Genomic DNA, 7,023 nt, shown 5'->3' with positions numbered 1-7,023 from the left:
GGCTGCTCCACAGCCTGACCTGCCTGCCCTGCCTGGCGGGAACAGCCGCGCACTGAGCCCTCTGGAGATGAGGAATCCCCTCGTGGCGCTGGGAGGACTAACGGAGGGCGAGCGTTGAGGTTGTTGGTGAAGGAGCTCTGCCCAGGCCTTGCGCGTAGCAGTAGGAAAGGAGAGGTCCCCCCCAAATTCCCCAGGGTACATGAGAAAGGAGAAAAGGGAACGGGGGTGTTGAGAGAGGCGAGAAACCTTGCGGACCGAGCTGTGGGGAGGCCGGGGTGAGGAGCTCTCCAAAGCAAACATCCCGGCAGAGCATCCTGGAAACGGAGATTCCTCGCCATTCCCAGCTCTTTGCAACAAGGATTTGGGGTTGGGTTTTGGCTTTGAAACATCAGTTAGCAACGCAGTGTGAGACGTTTAGAATTAACCTAAACCCAGCCGCCGCAACTAGCTAGTTCACCTTAACTAACGGGAAACCCGCTGTGAGTTGACAAGTGCGGTGAAAGGTGATGCTTCATCGGATGCTCATCTTCCTGTGGCACCTGCAGTCTGGTCATCGTAGCGATTAAAATCACGTTCTTCTGAAACACTGAAGATGTGCAGTCTCAGAGTTCAGTGAGTGAGAGGTAGAATCTGACCCCTGACAGTTCTAATTCCCTTTTGTCATGCACATCACAATGCACTAACCTTTTGAAGGCAGTTGGGATTAATTGTTAAGTTTTAACCAGATGAAATCTTAATTACAGCTCCTGCCTATGAATCTTAATGGAAAATAGTAAATAAATTTGCCTTTTGCTTTGGTATAAAATACTTGGAGTCTTGTATTTCAAAATACAGATCTCTAATATTGTATTTTCCCTGATTTTATTTAATGTTTTAAACAACTTAAAATTTTTTTGATAGAAGGCACTTGTTTGTTACACGTGTTACTTTTTTATTAAATTAAATAAGACTATATATTTACAGCTTAACACAAGAATATCCTACCACTGTTGAAAAGTTCTAGGAATTTAGAAAGCTCTAGGTAAAACTTCAGAAGGTTGTTTTCCCATGCTGTTTTATGTTTTCTTTCAATATTTTAAGTCCATTGGCTCCAGTTCATTAAAAACTAAACTTTTAACATTCAAGTTCAGTAATATACTTCACCCTTGCTCAGAGACCCTTTCTGCAAACATTTCATGGACCCCAAGGTAAGCAGAGAGGGAGGCAAGATTGGACTTACCTGGTGTCATGATGTGGACTTCTCAACTGCAATCATGTATTGATTTAGAAGATTAGGTCTGTTACTGGAAATTGGAGTACAGCTGCAGACAGGCTGACCTAGTACAGTAGGAATCAGTGTCGTAGTGAATTTAGTGGTTTCTTAAAAGCTCTTCTACGTACAGCTGTTCTCCCTCAGGACTGAAGCTAGTGACGAAGCATAGGAGTAAGAAAAATCCTAAGGAAGATATTACTGTGTCTTCAATTCCATTATTAAAAAATAAATAAATAAAATTGTTTCTTCTTAAAAGCTGGAAGTTTTCAAGTTAGGGTGTTGTTACAATGAAGATGTCACTAAAATCCTTTTAGACTCTGCATTCCATACAGCTTGTTTTCTGGCAAGAAATGAGATGAACAGAAGCAAATGGTCCTTTTCTTACTGTGTAGTGAATAGAAGCAAACAGCCCAGACCAAGCTGACTAAAAAAAACTCCAACAGGGCATTCATGAGATGAATACAACCATCTCATGCCCCTTTTGTCAAGAGAGATCAGATGCACTGGTGTGGAAGGTAGTAACAGCCCCTGAACTTGTTTTATAATGTAGGAGTGAATCTCAGTGTTGACAAAGTAAAGCAGTGTTTCAGCTGTCACCACCAATTCTGTCAAGGTCACAGAAGAATCAGTGCACATGGTATATCTAAAAACAAGCAGAAAATTAATTTTGAGGGGATATTTTTAAACCGTGTACTTAACAAGGTTATCCCATGCCAGAGGAAGCCATCAGCTACTTATAATTAAATATCAGCACATAAGCTGTGTTGATTGACTTTAACTTGAGATGGCAGTTGTTGCCTGGAGCCCTTCCTAAGTGTATGCACACAGGGCTGGGACAGAATGGGAGGGAAAGGGGACTGTAGAATAAATAGAACAGAATCTGGTTATTCTGTACTTGGCAATGCCATTGACAAAGCCAGCATGCTCCTCTGCAGTGTCCTTTTCCCATGTGCTCCCTGCAGAAATGTTAAACCTGGTAGGCTGCCCCACAGGGAGAAACAGCTTAAGGAACCAATGTTTCTGGAAAGTTAATTTTGCAATGGAAAAGTGAGTCATTGTTTTATGGGAGATGTTGGGTGGATTAATGAAGAGGGTGTTACCCCCATGCAGTGCAAGGAGTATCCACACATGCTGCTGGACTTTTGGACTGTAAATCCACAAAAAAGAGTAAATTTCCAAAGTAGTGTGCAATGCATAAAACTATGAAAAATTCAAGATGGCCTGAGGAACTGTCTGTACCAGATAACACACATTTGGAAATAACAATTGATGTGAATTCTTAAAACAAAGATGCTTTTAAGTGAAATTACAATGATGATAGGGTAGTATAGTTTACGAGAATTGTTCTTGGATGTGTAACAAGAAAACATACCTCTACAGCTAAGATTGTGTGTGAGGACTAGGGAGATTTATGGGCAAATAATGTTTTTTATGGACTTGCCATGTGACCTTAATCAAGCCATTATGCATTCATAGGATCCTAAAGCTTATCTACATATGTTAATAAATGCCTGTTTTTATTGTAAACATTTTAGGACAGAGTCTGTTTTTTACTACAAAGCTGTACATCACCCAGCATAGTAACAGGCTGGCAGTACTACTTTCATATGACTAATGATAATAAACACCAAAGTGAGATGATTTGCCAGTTTTGTCCAAGATGGAAGCAATTTAAAGCCTGAATGATAGTAAAAAACAGACCCTGCAGTTTCCTGGCTTTACAATATCATCAGCTTGTGAGTTTCACACAATTATTAGTATTAGAAAAACTATGTACTGTAACCTTAGCTCGACAGGAAAAATGTTATGGAAGCTAATGGCTAGATGCTATGGAAAGATAATTCGAAATGTTAGGATGTAAATCTTACCACTCCCTTTTTATGCCATCTAAGAAATCTACTCTCTGATCCCGCTTCAAGTTGCAGTGATGTTATCTATTGTAGTGAGGAAAACAGTCTTCCGATAGCTGTACTGATAACAGGGCTGAACATTAACTGTTTAATTTTAAAACATGACACCTTTTAAAATAGTTTTCAAGTAACAGGCCATTTTAAATAACATTGTAAAATGTTTGCAATGTGGAGTGATTGTATCACCTTATGTGTTCAAGTTCAAGGTAGTACCAATCCTGACTAGTGGACTCTGCTTTTTTGATGTTTCCAAACTCATATCCCATGGGCATATCTCTGTAATGGACAGTTCTCAAAGAAGAAACTACATGAACTTCATTTCCTAAGACCCCTTGGGAAGGGACTTTGGACAGGTTTACATAAGCAAGATCACTTGTAAATCTTTCTTATTCTGAGATTCAACTGAAACCAGGATGAGTTGAGAGCATGAGAGAAAGGAGCACACAAGAGCTTGTAAATAGAGTCCTGAAATTATTTTTTTACTTCCATTCTTTGGAATGTTACATGTATCCAGAGATACCGCAAAGTAATTTCTGGTAAATTGCCCATGATTGAAGCAAATGGTAACTCAATGAATAGAGCCCTCTGGTTTTGTGAGTTTGCAACTCTCTACTGAAGTTCTTAATAAGGGATGAAGGACTTTCTCTTTTGTTGTAAGCGTTCCTAATTTCCTTGCAGAACATGCACAGGTAGCAATGAAATCTTCCATCTCTAAATATTTCTTGTGCATGAAATACTACTCACAGAGGAAACAAGGCTTTTCATCCTGGGCAATTTTTAATGTTGTTTTTACATTGCTAAGTCCCAATAAGATTTCACTACTCAAGTCGTGTTTCTTGGAAAGGGATTCTTTCGCTCAAGTATTTTCCAATGTTTTTCCAATTTCCCAGTGGTGTATCTGCCATATCAGATGTTGTGGCTTCTTTTTAATACATGTTTCAAATACTTTCATCTTCTTTTCTGAAAAACTGGAGATAAAAAGCTGTTGATCACTGCTGTAAGCTTCAGCATTTGTTAGTAATTGGTTCCATTTGAAATACAGTCCTTTGCAGTGGCTTTTATTTTGAGAAGCATTTAGACATCTATCTGTAAGACCAAACTACAAGTCTTCAAATTGAATCTTATTGGGAACAAGCTCTACAAAATTTGTATATAATACTTGTGGACTGTGGTTCCAATCCTCCTCCCCTTCCTATCTGCATTGTCTTATGTCTTTTGTTCTGTTATTTTTTTTTCATGGAGTTTTTCTTGCCTAGTTCTGAAGAGGGTCAAAATAGGTTTTTAGTCCTGTTCTGTCTTCATATCACAGTCAGAATAAAAAATAAATATAAAAAAGGGGAGCAAGTAAGTTTTTGGCTTAGTGAAATTACTCTAAATCAATTTCTACAGTAATTCTTTAATTGTTAAACCACATTTAAATCTCTAAATGTGTGACACACAGTATTAATCCTATGTTAACATGTTCTCTGTATAACAAACAAAGCTAATGTCAAGATCCGAGTAGGGCAACCCAGGGAGATTCAGGTTGGACCCCCTTGCTTTCTAAACTCCTTCTCAGAGAGGAGCCCAGGAGCAGCTGGATCCAACCTTTGTCTCAGACCAGGCCCTTCCAGGGAGAGTGATAAAAATGTCATGGTCACACACAGACCATCAGTGCAGTCTCCATCCTCCTAGGCAGGCCTTTTGGGATGCAAACGAGACTTTGTTTAGGGGTTACAATAGGTCCTGAGGGGTGGTCCCTCATAACTAAGAAGTAAACATTCTAATAGATGGTTTATTAATTTATATTGTCAGTACTAAAAATGGTGATCGAGTGCCCATAGAAGCTACATAGCTGTAAGCTGTTTGGGTCCAAATAACTAGTCACACCTTGGAAGAGGAACAAGACAACTAAGAAACCTGAAAATAAAACCATCTGTGAAAAACAATCTAGGGTAAACATCCAAAATAACGCATGTCTTTACATGTTCCCTACTATGGTAACATAATGAGAAGAAAGCACTAAAAATGTTCAAAGCAGTGAGCAGGGATTTTTAACTACATCAATCCCTCTACAAGAGTAGTCCCTCTGGCATCATAAAGAACACTCACTGGAGTATGGCTCACAGGAATGAGCTCAGAACACTAAAAAAAAATAACCACCAAAAAACAAGAAAAAAGGACTAAACTATGGTAAAAATATTTAGTGAATATAAAATATACTGGTTTTAAGCTGTGAGTTTTCTGTTGTTTAAAGCAGACCTGGATGGGCACCCAGGAAAATACATGTGCTTGTATTTATTTTACTTTCAAAAAGTCATCAGTGTTCACGAGAGGAGGAGTGCTGGTTTGAATCAAGCATGTTGCAAACAGATGTTATGCAAGCTTCCCCAAACAGTCCTGCCAATGCCTTGCAATCCTGAGTTATGACATTCACTGCTGCAGCCTGGGCCTTTCTTTGGGCCACAGAGTGATCTGTTGGTTTTCCCAAAATGGGGCTGTTGTTTTTGTGATGCATGCAAAAACTTGGAAGATCAACGTACTCTTTTTAATTTTCAGAACAGAATTTGGACACTGTATCTGAGTTACATGGCCTATCAGTGGTACAGGGCAGAAATGGAAAAGTACATTTTTTGTCATCGTGCGATTCTGATACTACCTCAGCAAATATGGTTAATTCCCGAAACGTGTTTGGTAAGGGACAGTCTCATGCAGTTTCCTTCTGTTCCTACTTTAGAAGGCTAGAAGGAAGTGATTTCCAAATACCATTTTCAAAAACTGTTACAGGTTTTCAATTAAAATACTCCATCAGCCAACAAGTGTATGAAATGGCTACATCCTTTCATAACCTTATACAAATAAATGAAGAAACAAAGGATACAAAACATGACACAACAGATCTCATGGAGCAGAACAACTATACTTTTGAAAGACCCTGCAGATTTTTGAGCAGGAGATGAAGTACTGTTGCTAATACAGGTTAAAAGCTCTGAACACAGAACATCGGATGAGAAAAAGACCATAGTTCCAGCTCCAAAACACACTGGTTTTGGAGTATCTCATAAAAATGAAAATTTGTTGCTGTTCTCAGTAAGAACATTTTTGCTTGGCAATCTAAATAGCCCACTTTCTTATTAAATATCCCAATATCATTGTTGTGTATTTTATATTACTAAGTACATGCTCTACCATACTTCTGCAGACTTTAATCTTGGAAAGAAAAAAGATGTGGTAAGCATGCAGATAAAGCAGAATCATAGTTTTTACATTTATTGTTCTTCACTAAAACGTTATTGCACTTTCCATCTTTAAACAATAAAAATCACTTTGAGAAAGCTTCTTGGACCTACCAGCCGGAGCCATGTGATCAGTAATTTTATTATACTACTATTTTTTGTTAGAGAAGCAGAAAGCATTGAAATAACTTGCCCAGCAGTGCCGAACAAGTCAGTGTGACAATTAAAAGGTTGAGACTTTGTCATGGACAGCCCAGTGTTTGTCTTACTCGGCTACATTTCTGTTCCGAAACTTTTGGTTTCGGGGCTTATCAGGCACTGAGGTAAGTTCAATAAAGGGCAAGAAGTTGTGGTGAGAGAGGGGCGATCCCTACTGCACACCGGCGAGAAGGGATTAGATTATAGCTCCTGAATAGCCTGAAAAGCGTTTAGGCATCCAGTGAACTGTCATACATACTATAGTTCCCTCTCAAATGTGGTTATTTGATCTGTGATAGAGGAGGAAGATGAGAGAGAGAAAAAAAATCAGCTTTCCAACGCCTGAGCTGTGAACATCAAACGCCAGTTGAGGCGACGGGGCAAAATACAGACGTTATCGGCGACTTGTACTCCAGGCGAAGCAAGGGCGCGTTCCTGATAGCCGGGC

This window comes from Chaetura pelagica, unplaced genomic scaffold (assembly GCF_000747805.2).
Source record: "Chaetura pelagica isolate M959 unplaced genomic scaffold, ChaPel_1.0 scaffold46, whole genome shotgun sequence".
Classification (NCBI taxonomy): domain Eukaryota; kingdom Metazoa; phylum Chordata; class Aves; order Apodiformes; family Apodidae; genus Chaetura; species Chaetura pelagica.
This window is presented reverse-complemented; position numbering follows the sequence as displayed.